This window comes from Agelaius tricolor, unplaced genomic scaffold (genome assembly GCF_023055355.1).
Source record: "Agelaius tricolor isolate 1412-34295 unplaced genomic scaffold, bAgeTri1.0.p SCAF_1, whole genome shotgun sequence".
In the NCBI taxonomy this organism is placed as follows: Eukaryota; Metazoa; Chordata; class Aves; order Passeriformes; family Icteridae; genus Agelaius; species Agelaius tricolor.
The window spans coordinates 81952309-81969229 of NW_027269261.1; positions in this window are offsets into that span (position 1 = coordinate 81952309).

Sequence of the window (16921 nt, forward strand, 5' to 3'; positions counted from 1 at the left end):
AAAAAACTTCTTTGAGTGCCTCTGTTTTTCAAAAAATAAATGTTTTGAAGGCAGGCTTTCCATAAAACTTCTTCAAGCAAAGAGGTCAGAGCTGCTAGAGAACACAGGCCAGGCTTTCAGTCAATGTGAAAAGCCATCATTTGAAGGAAGCTGGAAATAGTGTAATTTATACCATCTGAGGGGCTCACCTCCTTACCCAAGGTAAAGCAAAAACAGCAGAGCTGCTCTCATTAATACAGTAACATGTTTTCTTTTCTTTTCTTATCTCCAGGCTTTGGTTCTTCATTTCTCTTTAAAAGTTTAAGCTTCTGTCTGAAAACTGTCCTATTATAGTGTTAATAGGAAGGAAAATAGTTGCTTCAGCTTTGGTCATGCTTTCAGAACAGCCAGTACATGTGCAATAATTTATTTTCTCTGCAATCCTGTAAAATATTCCTTTTTCCATTGTACATATGGAGACACTGAATACCAGGATGTTTCTCTATGGCCAGTAAATAAGTTACTGTTAAAAACAACCTTGTTCTCAGGATACACTAGGTTTTTGCCTCAGTTTGATTTCAAGTAAGGTTAAAGCAGAAGCCTACACTTAAGAAATTACTTTGCTTTTTAATCCACTTCTGCAGAGGCATCAATCATCACTATAGATTGTATCTTCTATTCCATTTGCCTTGAAATATAAGAAATAAGATTCTGCTATGACAGCACAAATAGCCATTTGACAAAGGGGTGTATATTTACAAATCATCCTTAAAGCTCTTTTTCCCCTGTGTCAAAAAAGAGACACGGTGCCAATATTTTGATTTCTCTTGCAGTTTAGTTATTTCATGTCCCCATTTTAGTCTGTACTCAGAGAAGAAGCCTGAGTTGCATTGTGTTTTTGCTAGATGGTGCCAGAGTACACTCTCGCTCTGCCCAGTTCATATAACTGGCTGGAGCAAAAATCTAGCTGTTTATTGGAAAAATCCTACAGTGAAGCATGAGCTGTATGGTCCTGCTGATCTGCACTGGTGCCTGGGCATAGCAAAAGGCAAAGCTTAGCTCTGTATAGAAGAGACACTCCTCTCTGTTAGTAAACTGAGCAAGAAAGCAGAACTATTTCTCTATGTTTGAAATAGGAATGAAAAAAGATTTTGATCCATTAGCTCATGTTTTGAAACTAGGAATTGAACTAAGCAAATGTTTGTAAAAACAATGCAAACAACATCTATGTGTCTATAAATTAACAACATATAATGTACAACTAATGTTGATAAGTCATTTCTATCAGGGAATCATAATTTGTTGGGGTTGTTTTGCCTTCTCCCCTCTCTTTTTCTTTTTTTTTTTCATTCCATTGCCTTTACCATAGATCTGCAAGCAATTAGCATGGGTGAAGAAAGGGCAGAATACAGTTTTTTCTTGATGTGCCTATGTCATGGCCATAATATTACTGGAAGTGTAATAATTTAAATGGTGAAACTAATTACCTAGAAAGTGACAGTGCTGAATGTGCTCTTTCATGGACTGTTCATTGTTGACAGTGGCCCATTAAATATGATATTATGTCAGTCTTAGCATCTCTACAAGAGAAACTGTCTTGTTATTACTGCACTGTATTGTGAAAAATCATCCTTTGCAGGTCGAAATGCTGAACCTGTTTTTGAAAGGTAAGTGCAGGACACAAAGTACAGTTACGGGGGGGGGAAGTACATTACTGTACTGAGACCCATTTGCATTGATGGAGCAGAATGAAACATTAACTGTTCAAATTAAAATAACCAAAGTAAGCCTATTCTGAAAATACGGTTCTTCTGGACCAGCACCTTTTTTTGAAGAGTGCTTGGCACAATTTGGGAACAGAGTATAAAAGCTGCTTTAATAGAATTGCCTTTTTTATGCTTTGTTTTTTATGCTCAGTTTCAAAGCAATTGGAGAAAGTGGCCTCTTTCTCCTGGCCTTGTCAACCTCAGAGGGAGAGAGTAGAGCTGGAAAGATTAAGTTCTCCTGAACACCATAACAAAATACACAAGCCAGAAGATGACCCCTACATTCTCAGATAGTCTGTGCATGCATAGATGAATGAAGAGTGAGCACAACACACCTTAGAACTGATGCCTGTATTAAACCAGCTCATGTACTAGTATTAAACAGCTAATGTATTAGCTGTATTAATGAACTGCACAAAGGGAAGAAAATCACAGCAGATACTGTGTATAGGGCTAATGCATTCTTACTGCATTATAAATATTTGTGTTTTTGAAGATTAATGGACTGAAATATTTTACAGTGAGGTCCATTGTTTATCCATGAGCTGCAAACACAAGAGATAGCTGCAGTGTGAGTTTCCCCACACCATCCTGTTAATGACCTCAACTCTGACCCTGGAAGTCCTCTTGAGGGAAAAGGGGAAATATGGTCCAAATCATTTATGGCTATTTCCTGTGTAATGCTGTGCAAGACACTCACTGCTGACATTGTAGTGTGAGCTACAAGCAACTGCATTATTGCAAATCTCTTAGTGATTGAAGCAAATCTTAGATGTACCAGAAACTGTAAAGCTAAAAACCCAGAAGTTTTCAGACTAAATGCTAACCCTTTCACCAGGACAAACACTGGATCATCCTCAATAGCCTGAGAAATACAATGTGTAGCTTAACCTGAACTGAATTAACACTTGACTGTACTTGTATTCATACAGTGATTCAGTTCCTTGTCTTAAACATTCTGCCAAGAATTCCTACTAAGGTGTAGTCCAAAGGAAGATGTATAGTTCAAGGACGGGAAGGGCAATGGGAGAAGATTAGGTCTTGTCTGTTGCAATTTCTTATCAATTGTAGTTTGTGACTTGTTGTTTGACCACAGGAGAAGACTCAATACAAGCAAAAAGAATCAATATTTTTCATTGCTATCTGAATATGTGATTCACTCAGATATGGAATGTAACTACTTTATGCCCTTTATGGCCTATTTTTTTCAATTGTGGTAACAGAGTCAGGTACCCTGACTGGCCAACAAGCAATAGTTCATTAAGTTGTGGTAATTTAATTGATTTTCTTCACTAATGCATATCTTAAGATAGACTGCCATTACAGGAAGGGTTCAGGAGGTGGTTGATCCACATTAAAACCATGTGATTATGCTCTAAGTTTCATAGCTTTACAGCGTGACCCTAACCACTGCTGGATTCCATGGTGGTGGACCAGCATATGCTATAAAATACAAAGGGGCAAAATGAGATGAAGGAATATTTGTAGGAATTCCCAGAGGGTGGGGACTAAGGAACATTAAAAAAGTTGGAAGAAAATATAGTTGCAAATGTTTCTTGCTATGGTCTTCAGCACTGTAGTATCCAATCTTACACAACCATTCATGGATTTGTACTTCCTCTACTCCTTTTGGAGAGAACATAATTATTCATGTTTTTGAGATAAGGAACTATGGAACAGGGTGGATGAACTCATCTTTTCAATGTCTCCTTTGATTGGCCCAGGAATTCAGCCTGCATGTATGCAACCTGAATAATAGTGCAACTCTCTAATAGTGATGACATAGATCCATCTTTGTCCTGGATGGACGCTATCCCAGGACCAGAAATCTTGTATCTGGAATATTTATAACAGACACTCTATTGCTCTGCTGTGAATTGAATTTTATGATTTAGAGAGTGTAAAGCACTAATGAAAGAAGATTGTCCATTTGTTTGGATCATTTTAATTTAAATGATGTCGGAAATACAAAAATAATTCTACAGCAGCAACTGTACATAAACAAATAATTGCAAATTATTTAGTAACTTTTGAGACAATTGGATATTTCAACAGGTGCAATTTTTCAAGCAGAGGTTCATGTATAATTAGGTTTTGCTCCCTAAGTTACTGTAACTACAGAGAGAGTACACACAGATATGCCTGGTAATGGTGACTGGTGTGGTCTTGGACAGAGGGGAATGGGGGATGGTGGTAGAGACATTGCAGCATTTCTGTGTACTTTCCCATAACAGTTATTTTTTCCTATTACTGCTACAAAGACTGCTCCTGGTACATCTTGATTTACCTGATCTTATTTGACAGGATGGGGTTAAACCACCTGCAGACATATATCATCTGCATTTGACTCTTGAAATGTCAAGGCAGGAAACACATTCTGTAAAGAAGCAGCGCTTTGGTTTCCTCCTTCTCACTTTTCAAGATGTGTAGTGGTCACAAAGATCATTGCATCAATAAGGGATGGGATTTTTGTCAGGACCAATAAATAAACACAAAGAAATTATTATTCTTACAATGATTTTAGGACATGGTCAAGTAGCAAAACAAATATGTCTTCATCAATCTTTTAGCCATTAGCTTGACTGAATGAAATGTTGAATGCTTGGGTGGTGCTGCAATGAGGGTTGATCAAATCAGGTCAAATAGATGGAAATTTTCTCATTCTTTTGAATTTCAATATTTAGAGGTTATTTTAAAACTATTTCTGTCTGAATATATGAATGAAACAAACAGAAGCAAAAAAAAAAAAAATTAAAAGGTGGCTTTCCTCCTCTTGCCACAATACATCCTTCCTGACTCTGAAAAAATAACTATTTATATAGCAAAAAAAAAGGAAGAGAAGGCAGAAAGGAAATTAGGGTAGAAAAGGATTAAGGAATGAAAACAATCAGTGACTATTTCTTTGGTCAGGTTTTGTATGGGAGTTTAATGCTTGCTTCTATCTCCTTGTTTTCTAAATAAGACAGTGAATTTATTAGATACATGCCCAGATCTCTGAAAAATGTATTTTAATATTAAGTTAGAACAGGTTTTCAATTCTTTAATATTTACATACGTAGTAAATAACATAGCCTCCTATTCAATGACACAAAATTGATCTTCACTGTGGATTTTACAATACCAGATTTCCTAACCTCTTCAATAAAGCATGGCCTTTTGGATAAAAAGAGGAAGAATCCCATGGTATTTAAAATTTCTTGCTTTTGACCTTTCTTAAGGGTACATGCGATTTGCAGCACTGTATAATGTGTTAGCAGCAGGCAAGACTACATCTTGAAAATCATTCAGAATTTATAACATGTCCCTGTGCACATGATCCTCATACACAATTTCCCTTTTCAAAGGAACCTGCTAGGAATCTGAGTTTGCCATTTTAAAACTGACAATAGTGATGGTGTTTGGTTTTTTTTCCTTTTTTATTTTGTTCTGGGGCTTTTTAAAGGTTTCAGTTCTCAAAATATTTATCAAATAACAAATTAAGGAGGTAATACTGCTGTGGGCTATACAGAAAAAAGCAGGGGCCAATGCTGCCAAAGCATAAAAGATTCCCTAATCTGTATATCTGAGTCAACTGCCTCTGTGACTATATCTGATAGGAAATAGGCACAGCATTTCCTTTTACTTTTTTTTTTAAGAATTTCAACACTCTCTTAAGCTTTCATATGAAAAATGCAGAAGCAGGGCATATATCAAGGATAAAAGGATATGGTAGAAGAAAGACACCTTTCCATTTTTATTGCTAGCATTTCTTTTTTTCTTTTGTAAACTTTCTGTGTCACAGGCAGTTACATGAATATATTCACAATCCAGTTCTTTTCAACAGCTTTCATTTGAACTGATGCACGATAGATTTATATGGTCATAGATTCTTCATGCTGAATTTATTCTTTATATTTCTATAAATTAATGCCATTGCTATAAGAGACACCTCCTGACAATAGACTTCCCTGTTCAGGACCAGCATTTAATGTTTTGTGTGTACTTATGAGCTCCCCATAAAAGTACTCTGTACAGAATAAGAGAAAACCAGACCTGAGTTTTCATCCTCTTAAAAAAAAAAAATCACTAGAAGGAACAATTCATGATAGAAAAATGACTAGCTCGACAGCACATAAGATTGTTTTATGAAAACATTTTAGCACTGATAACCACATCTTCGATGCAATCCACAGCTGATGGCAAGCCATCCTTGTATCTGTTCCCACTGCATGTAATTAGCTTCTAACACATATCCACATCACGCCTTTTAAATCTTCCTTTCATCTTTCTACTGCAGTACTGATGTCTCCAGCAACAGATTCTTAAGCAAGCATTTTATGACAGATGCTCTACATAGTCATTTTATATCTGTGGCATCGATAAAGCAATAAAACTTAATTGGTTACTTCAGCAGGAAGAAGCATATTTCTGACACCTTGAAGCTGGAGACTGACAGACAGGTTCACTGATGGGGAGAGGAGGCAAGAGAGGGTGGGTCAAAGCTGATACTGCTTTGTGAATTACTTCTTAGGGTGCTGGCTTGGCAATCACTCTGCTGATAGATGAACCTTACTTATTTTGGTAATGCTGGCACAGCTGTGGTGTGCCCAGCTAGACCAGCACAGCTGAGTGCAGCTGGGTCAGAGCTTCTGAGGTTTAGGTTCTCCCTGGCCACAGACCCGTCCCCCCCCAGCAAAGCTTTCAAGCTCTTGCGTTTATTAAGAAATTTGTTAATATCGGTGACCAGTGGGATCTCTGTCCTAAAGTGCAGTACTCTCTAGCTGATGGTAAGAGCAGATAATGGTAATGGTTAAACACAAAGCCCCCAGGCACACTGATTCTGGTTTTTTGATGAAGGTATGTCTATACATAAACATGCCTTCATCAAAAATGAAGTTGTCTATAAAGAGTCTTTGATCCTCCATGGGATGGTCATGTTGATACAGAAGAGGAGTCCTGGCTGTTCAACAAATAGGATAAAGATGGTTACATGCAAAAATAGCTTTCAAGGCATGATCTGACCTACTCCAGATCATGAAGCAGCATTGTGCTTATACCTGTGGAATACTTGAAAAATGTTTTGTTTTGTAATTTTTTACAGGGCAGTACAGGTGTCTTCTATTTGATATTAAAGTAAAAGTCCTACTATAATTTTGCAAATATTCCTAGTGTGCTCTCTGATTGAAACCAAACCAAAGCAAACCAAACCCAGGAAATTTATTTTCTGAATGATGGAAGGAAATGAGACTTTCAATGAATGTATATCATCCCATCATCAGATTTTTTTCTTATGTTAATAAATTACCAGGATTTTATTATTTCCTGTTCATTTCTAGAGAAAGAAGATGAAAAAGAAAATGTGGGTAAAACCAAGGTGATTTAGAAATAGTGATTGGAAAGTTTAATGCACACTGAATTATGACTACAGTTTATGGCTATTTCTTGTCTCCAGTAATCTGCTAATTTAAATCATGCATTATTCAGCAATGTTACTTGGGTTTTGATGGGGCTTCTGCAAAGGTTGAGAAGGTAGGATTTTCACAGCAAGTTAGCACATATCACATTGTTGCTGAATATAGATTCTTTTTTTTGGGAAACTGCATCTGGGAAAATTTCTCACATAGTCCTGAACTTCTATGGTACTTAACTCCATCTCTGACCTCAAGCATCACCTGTTTTCACAACCTTTTGCTGCTGTTGTTAACTGAAGGGTGCACTCAGAGCACTTGAGCAATGTCAGAGAGATTGAGCTCCAGGCAAGAGAACCTGAAAAGAAACAACTGACCTGTCCTGTTTGGCAGAGAGGACAGCAGGAACTGAAAGGGCAAAAGACTCATTTCCCTGCTGCTTGCATAGGCCACAGGGACCATGGGAGAAAACTAAATGGGAGCCCAAAGACTGCTGTGGTCTACCTGATTGTTACAATTTTTTCCCTCATGTCTCTCCCTATCCCTTGCTGCCACCAGCACAGGCTAGCACTGGCATTGAAATGGAGACCTGGATGATAAATCAGATCCTCAATGCTGCTGGAGCCTCTGAAAATCCATGGCTCTCCTGAAGCACTCAGAAGATAAGCAGATGTTGCCAGCACCATGGGCTTTCTGCAGCCCCTGAATGGGAATGAACTGCAGCTCTTGATTTGAAGCCCATTTTTAGTGGCAATGGCTTAAGGGTCTTTGCAGCAGCTAATTTCCTTTTGTGTGCCCATGTGATTTTCAGTGGGATGGCACTGATAGAATGGTGTCTTTTGCTCTACAAACTTCTGAAAAAAAAATTTGTGAGGCTCGCACATAAATGAGGAAGTATTAAAAAGCATGTAGATCTCTATGTAGATCTGTCAGTGAGATGTACAGAAAAAATTTGGTCAATGCCTTGTGACAGCCTGTACCCTTACGCTGTGCCACAGCACTCCCAAAGAGGAGTTCCCTTCAGCTGTGTAGTTCTTCCAAAGCAAAACCTTTAAAATAAGAAAGCACAGGTCAAGGCTTGATTTCATTACTATGAGCAGGACCAGAGGCTGTGATGTTATTCACCAACCAGCTGAATAACTAGATAAAATTGATGGTTTCCTTATGGTTTGATTAGATTTTGTGTCAGTTCTTACAGTGACAGATTCAGAGAAAAAAAATAAAAAGACAATGTAATTTAAAAATCAATAATGTGGTGGGGAGCGAATTCAGACCGGGAAGTTTTGCATAGGGGTAACATTGTATTGAAATGTTTAATTTCTTCTTTTATCCTTTTATATTTATTAACATTTAAACAGACTTCTAGGGATTTTTTATCTTTTATAATGACTACAGCCCTTTTGCTGAGCTCATTTCCATTACACAATGTTATTTCAGCTGCTAGGCAAGAAGATAATGTGCCCTTCATTAAAAATAGCTAGGAAGAGAAGAGTAGCATACCCCCCTTTAACAAGCATTTCTTGTCCCTTATCTTTTTTTTCTCTCTCTCTCTTTCCTTTTCTTTTTTTTTTTTTATTTTCCCCTTAACATGCTGCTCAGATCTTTTGTCTGTGGAGAAGTTTGATTATGCCTTAATCCAAATGGCCAGTTCAATCTATTTTAATCCAATTAACCAATTCAAACTATGCTGGGTGTCATAATCCATTTCTTAATCCAATTAGCTGTTGTCATTCTGACTGCGGGTGAGGACTTTGCAGAGCAGAGGCTGTTGTTTGTTTTCAGTTTTAGAATGCAACATGATGTTGCAAGCTAGTTCAGACTGCTTCCCTGGTAGCCCAAACAAGGAATGAGAGATGTCAGCAGCATTTGCATCCTTCCTGGGTTTGATCTATTTTATCAATAATTAAAGTTAGTAGGACTTGATTCTCATGATCAAATTGGATTTGTCTCTTTGATATTTTCTTTTCATGAAACTGAATTTAAATATACCACTTGCTGGAGACAGGCAAAAAGGACTTGTAAATTTAGCTGGTTTAGCTTGGGGTGCTAAACCAGCTTTAGATGGTTCAAGGCTTCTCTGTATTTTATGAAAATCAGGCCCCTTTTAAGGAAATGCAAAGTGACTCTCTCAGTTCCCTAATCAGTCGTGAAAATCTTGCCCTTTGTATTTTGCCTTTTCAAGCTAATAAACTGAGAAGTTTAGTCAGGAAAGTGCAAGCTTGGATCTCATTGAAACATTCCAAATACTTTCCTGTCTGACTAAGCCTAGAATATTTATGAACATATATTATAATTCCAGCATTATAATCAATTCTCATTGAATATTAACATTACAAGTAATATTTAATTTTTGCTTTTATGGAAAGTAAAAACTAAATATTTTTGCTTTCCATAATATATAAATATTCCATAAATATAACATGGAAAAATACTGAGATTTTCAGAATTCATGTTCTAGGGAGATGCTGAGGGCATGATCAATCATCAAAAGTATCGTAGTGGACACAGTCATTCCAGGGCTTGCTTTGTTAAAATACTATTCAGCTCTAAGGCAACTACACTTTCTGTTTTGATTTTCCTTTAGACAGGTCATATGGTCTGAAAGTCATCTGATCTGAAAAGGACTTGAAGTTCTTTTCTATGGAAAATCAGAGGAAGGGATAAATTGCTCTTCATCTGTTAAAAACTCTCCTCCACATACTAAATATATGGTGTAAATATATACTGGAAATATGAACCAAAAACTGCTGAAGTGTACACTTCAACAATATATGCTTCTTTTACAAATATTTCTCTGATCCTAGAATCAAAGGATATATGCCTTAACTTTGCTACAGTGATATTTAAAAAATAAATTTGGATCTTCTTTTTCTCCTCAGCTTAAAAATCCCCATATTTTCTATATAAATTATGTACACTCCACAGTAAAAAAAAAAACTAAAAAAAAAAAAAAAACCCAAAAAATCTAAAACTACAAAACAACAAAAACACTGTAGCAAAGGAAAAAAGAGATTACTGTAAGCAGGCAAATCATAAATTACCTTTTAGAATTTCAACAGACAGGTTGAATTTCTATTTTATTGTCATGCTTTCTGTACTTATGACATTGATATTTTCTCATCATGATTCTAAGTCACATTAAATAGCTGGAGAAAGGGAACATTTAATCACACAAAGCTGATCATGAAATTGGTGAAATTTATCAACACAGAGGAAAACATTACTTGAAATCATCAATTTACAAACAAAAATAGACTGTTTTCATCAAAATTGTTATGATGTTATGGAGAATAGATTAGGTGCTAGATTTATTTGGCATCTGTATCAGGGATTCTCCAGGGAGCTGAAGGCAATAGCATTCTTGACACCTCCATGGTTTGGGAACAGTGCTCTTGTTTCTGCAGGATCACACCATTGATCTGTGAGGATAATGGAGCCTGGCTGGAGCTCAGGTCCAGACTGAGTCACAGATTAGATGTCTGCATAGATATCTCTGGGCTGTGGACCTGCCTCAGCCTGTTGACTGGCCTCAACACACATGGCAAAGATAGTTGCAAAAACTATTGGACAGAATCATAACATGCAAGTAAGAATTTGAATCCCATGAAAGGAATGTGTCTTCTGGCCATTGCTTTGTGGCCATGTTTACATGAAGCTCCTCCATTTCCTACAGATCATACAATGTCCTTCTGCATTGCTGAAGCTTCATAAACAAGTTATTTTCAAGAAGAATGGGCAAGGACACAGTAATGGAGGTTAGCTGCAGCTATGAATTTTATGAACACTTTGATGGAAACCACATTAAATGGCAACATCAACCCACAAATCAGCTTTGCAATGCTCTTACCCAATCTGGTGTTGAGGTTGATTCACTGTGAATTTGCTTTTCATGGCCACCATTTCATGCAGTGTCATTTATCAGTATACCAGCTTCTTGTGCTGCAGGAAACTCTGGCATTACGCTTTAGCAGTGTTAACAACTAACATTTTTACAATGCTGCTCCTGTTAGCAAAGTAAGTACTGTAAATAACATCACAAACTATAGTGATTGCCCTTTTTGTAATGTGCCTGCTCATTGTGTTATCACCCAAGTCATAAAGCTGTCACATCCTCTTCATGCATTGTGTTAGAACAGTAGCACAGCTCCACTCAGACCCAAATGGGTCAAAAAACAGCTAAAGGTGATCCACAAGCAGAGGAAGAGCTGGATGGTACAAGGAAGACACAGTTCCCCTATTATCAGGAAAAAGAAAATTTGCTCTTGAGAATTATTCCTGAAAGAGGTATGTTAGGAAAAGTAAAGATGAGGACAGTTGGAATGTAAAATATTATTTGAAACAAAACACAGAGCTTTGGGATTTTTCCTTCTTTTGGCAAAGCAGTAGTATCCTAGAATCCCATGGCTCCTGTAACTTGAATGAATGTCGTCCTTTTTGGGTCATTCACTGTAGCCCAGCTTGCAGTTCTCCCAGGCAGAGGCTGGATCCCAAATAGGATTGAAGCCTCATGTTCCTTTTTCCCTGCAGCATGCCAAGGTAATATATCATAGAATCATAGAATGGCCTGGTTTGAAAGGAATGTTAAAGATCATCTCATTCCAATCCCTCTTTCACTAGACCAGGTTGCTTAGAGACCCATCCAACATGGCCTTGAACACCATCAGACATGGACCGTCCACAGCTTCTCAGGGAAACCTGTGCCAGTGCCTCATGACACTCACAGTAAATAATTTTTCCTTATGTTTAATCTAAACCTACTCTCTTTCAGTTTGAACCTACTCCCCTTTGTCATGTCACTATGTGCCCTTGTAAAATGTCCCTCTCCGTTTTTCTCGTAGGTTCTCTCCAGGTATTGGAAAGCTGCAATTAGGTCGCCCCAAAGTCTTTTCTCTGGGCTCAACAATCCCAATTCTCTCAACCTTTCCTCATAGGAGAGGTGCTGCATCCCTCTAATTAACTTGATGAACCTCCTCTGGACTCACTCCCACATGTCAAGGTCCTTCCTGTACTAGGAACTCCAGAGCTGAACTCAGAATTCCAGGTAGGATCTCACTAGAGCAGAATAGAGGGGCAGAATCAGCTCACTCAAAGTGCTGTCCACACAAAAAGCTGACTGAAAGCCTTCTAGAAGTGTAATTTATTTAGAAGTAAAGCATCAAAGAAAACCTTAAACATTTAAACCTGCAAATGTAGCATATATTCATATGAAGCCTTTCTCTCCAGATTGCTATGCGCTTGTTCTGGAAAGGCACCAACATCTTAGACTTTTTCTAAAGAATCTGATTCTTTCTTCCTCTACTTAACCTTTCAGTCTGTTTCTCTAGCCCTGTTCTGAGGAGGATCCTATCTTTTCTTCTAAGGAGTCCTTTAACTACTCATTAGCCTTTATGTTTTCAAGTTCTGAACTTGGAAAAATAAACATTCATCTTAGTAGATGGGGTACCATGTACTTGAGGTTAATAATTTTGCCCATTATTTTTGAAGAGCTGGCATAAGTATTTGTTCTGGGAAGCCAAATGTTGCTTCCTAATTAGTTTTCTATGTATCCCACTGTAACTTAAATCAATATAGTTACAAAGGAAATTCCTGAACTCAGTAGAATATGTAAAGCTTTCATTGTAATGGTACTAAAAGTAGCCACGTTTTTTGATTCTAAGAAATGAGATCAAAATAAGTGCACTTCAGCAGTAAACAAGGAAGCTTTTTTTTTAATCATTTGAAGGCAGCATTGTATCTCTCTTTTGTGCAAAGAGAAGTTGATGACCTTGCCACAGCCTGTTGCTGTGGAATAGAGCCCCTTTGCACTGTCAGTAGAAATATGTTTGGATCCAGAGGTCCCATATTTCATTCTTTCTGTTGATTATTTACCTTTGCCTACAGTGCTGTAGCTTACTCCTTCCATGCCTCAAAATGCATGTAGGGAGACTCTTTTAGGTTTCAGAGCAAACAAAACTGAACAACATTGGTTTTAAAATCTTTATTTCTTATGAAAATAATTTAAAAAAGCCCACATGGGATTTTTTTTTTTTTAAAGAAGAATAGCGCTGGAAAGAACCACATACTTCACCAGTTTATGTATAGCAACATGCTATCAACATAACCTAGCAAAATATCTAGGTTAGGAAAATCTCCAAGACACCTACTAGACATCACTACAGGATATCTGAGAGGTGTTTAGACCACAGAACTCCTCTGAAATTCAGCACTTTACCTGAATACAAAACCACACCCTTTAATGATAAAATATCTGACAAAGAGCACAAAAAATAGGAGGAAAATCTCTAATATCAAGGTATTATTCAGTTCCTGCAATTTGTATTCTTTATATAATTTTTAGAGAGCCTGAGTTTGGTGGAAAGAAGTAGCCTGAAAAATGCTGTTGCTTAATGAGAATTTTTAGCCAAAGCACTCTTCAAAAGAGTTATCTGCCTATATTACAACACTTTGAGCTTGATTAAGGTGTCTACACATAAATGGCTAGGTTTCTTCAGAAGCCTTGGGATATGGAAAATATATATGGGCTCTGGACATATGGCAGAAACATAGATGAAACCAGGAAACACTTCTCAACCAGCGGCGGGAGGATATGTAGGACACTTCAAATGACATATAATAAGTTACATTTAGGGTAATTATATCCTTCCTATCTATCTATCTATCTATCTATCTATCTATCTATCTATCTTCTATCTATCCACATCATACTAGGTATAACTGAAAAATGTAATTGAGTCCTTTGTGTCTTGCCATACTTGTTGGTAAAATGAGGAAAACAAAAAATATACAGATATGAAAGAAATATATATCTTTATAGGCCTGTGTCTGGAACAAGTGGAATGACTTCTTCAGATTTCAAAAGAAACTTAGCCTCTAACATGGTGGAACAAATAATAAATAGTTCTGTAGCCTTCTTTAACCATGCAGAATGTCCACATCAGAACTGCTTTTTCACACTTCTCTGTGTTTAAAATTAAAAAAAGAACTTCACCATGATTTTATTTAGCTAATGAAATATGCTTTTAGCAATGTAATTTTGTTGCATGACATTGATGCTGGATATTCAGTATTTAAGCTCCCCTGTGATGCTGGCGAGATATAAGTGTTGGATGACCAAGCATGCATAGAAAAGTCAACTAAGCTATTAATCTTTTGGGCAAAAATTGAAGAGAGTAAATGCAGCAGAGAAGACTGGGGAATTAGAGCAGCTTTTTTTATGTTTTCAGCTGTAAAATGTGTTCAGAGACATGGTATTATGAATAGCTATGAATAGAAGGCTGCTTCAGAAAATAGTACAAATGTGTTTCCCAAGCAATTGTAATCGCCATTAAGTCTGAAAGAACTTTCCAGGTAGTCTAATTTAACTTTTTGAGGTCTGTGGAGGGGCTTGAGACAGTGCATATTGGTGACAACTAAAACCTGAGCTGGCTCTTTTTCCCCTTTAGTGAAACGATTACACGCATAAATACAGTACATGATACACACTGTACAAAGGGCTGTGGTCAGGAGGGGAAAAATAAAAAGAAATATCTGCATATTTCTGTCCTGGTGGATGCACTCTGGGCCTGGTGGAAGGCTCTGAAAGAGGAAAGAGGAGGCAATTCCTTCAGGAAAAGAGCCCAAATAATGATTTCACAAAATCTTCTGAATCTGAAGTCTAGGCTGAAGATATGTCCAAAATATCAGCCTTGGGAATTGGACTCTTTTGAATGCAAGATGAAGATCTTAGCCCAGTGCCTGGCATGGTTTGATAGTTAGTCTGAGCCAGCCACTGTTCCAAACAAGCAGTTTGTATGTGGAAAGTTTGCAATTTACAGCCCAGTGGAAATGAGCAAGCCTGGGGTAAATCATAAGAAGTGCTGAGTTCAGGCAGGCTGGGGATCCATCTTACAGGGTTTGTGGAACGGCCTCTTTTATGTGGATTCAACAAAGACAAGTTGACAAGGGATAAAAACTGATAAAAAGAAAGTAGCTATCACACCTTTCACAGAATGTGTGAGAGCTTGGGGTAGGGAGAGAAGAGTATATATGGTTATGTCTCTGCTTGTTTAATGAAAAATCCACAGAGTATAATAAACCTCATTTCCATGAAATTAGCATACGAGTAAGGCTTTGTAGGATCTAAGAAAGGCACTTTGTTTGAACACATAGGGTATCAAAATTCTCATTTTAAATCTTTAATTAACTTTTCCCCCTCTTCATTATCAATCACTTATTTCAACTATTCATAGCCTCAATAAGCATCCTCTGGTGGCTAAGAGATAAGACATTCAAGAAATAAAAAGTCAAAGTCTGTGTTGCTTTTATTTGTATTGCATTTGAATTTGACCAGAATGCTTTGGGGTTTTTATCAAAGATTTGAGTGAAGGGAGTACTAAAGCTGATTTGGTTATAAATTTCCTGGGGATGAAGAATATGAGTGTTCACATGTAGTCTCCAAATGAAAGCTAGATAAACAGGCGTAGACTGAGATTTTAATGTCATGTAATGCACACAAAATTTCTCCGGGTATTGTTTTAACAGATTCACATGAAATCTCTCAGGGTGTTCTATTAACAGATGCAACCTTGGAATGAGATTGAGGAAATGGGGGAATATATTGTCATATGACTATCAGTGACTGTACCTGAAAAAAATCCCAGTGTTTGTGTTTATTTTAGTAACTTGTGCACTCTCTTAGCAAGTAAATACTGTAATCTTTCATATGCAAAAAACCCCCCTTTTTCACTGTATCATGTTTTTAATTTCCTTGCTCCATGTCTATTATAATTTGTAAGTCTGATTTACTAGTCTACAGTGTAGACATGCAATATTTTTGGTCTTGAAAATCTTGAAGACCCCTTGCAGAACTGAACACAATTGTAAATGTCAGATTAGACAACCCAAATGTTTTGCCTTGGTGAAATCCTGGAAGATTACTGTAGTCAGATGGACAAAAATGTAAGTACAGCAGCCGACTTCAGGGAGGATGTGATCTATGAGGGTCAGACATGCAAAGTGAGATCTAGGATATGTTGGGAAAAGTAATTCCAGGAAAAACTGAGCAGCATTTTTACCAGTGTCATATTCCTCATATACTGCAATTATACAAATAAATTAAACAGGACCTAGACATGGACCAATGATGTGACCTGGGAAGGATTATCAGGACAGAGCTGAAAGCCAGGGAGTGCTTGCCTGTGCAGAAGTGAGCCATGCCACATCAACTAATGTCCCTCACAAACAGCTGATTTACCAATACAGACATGGCCATATCAGGCAAATTAATTCATTAGTTTAAATTGAGTGCTTCTGATTGTTACAGTCAGGAAAGTTTCATTCAGAGACACTGCAGATAAGAGATACTAAGGGATGACCAAGGAATTTCAGAATTTAGTTTAAAAAAAAGATTAAAGGAGCTTGGGTGGTTTAACTTCACAAGAGGCTTGCCTAAAAATAATGCATAACAGAGAGGTAAAAGATGTATTTTCAGTAAAGAATGGTATTGTTATAAAACAAGTAAGTTCAGATAGTGTCTACAAACACGATTTTCACAAAAGATGAAAATTATAAGAAGTTTTCTTCTACTCTCTGCCAGACTGAATGCTTATTTGAAGCTGATTTCCATTTGGAATAGTGGACAGAAGGTAAACATTGGGTTCAAAATGGTAAAAGCATGGCTAGGATTACACAGTTAAGATTGATACTTGCAAAAAAGATGTCTGGATTAAGTTGACTGAATGAGTTCTTTTTGTTTTCAGCTCCATGGTACTGGATATTAAAACAATTGGTCAGCATACATATTTTTTCATA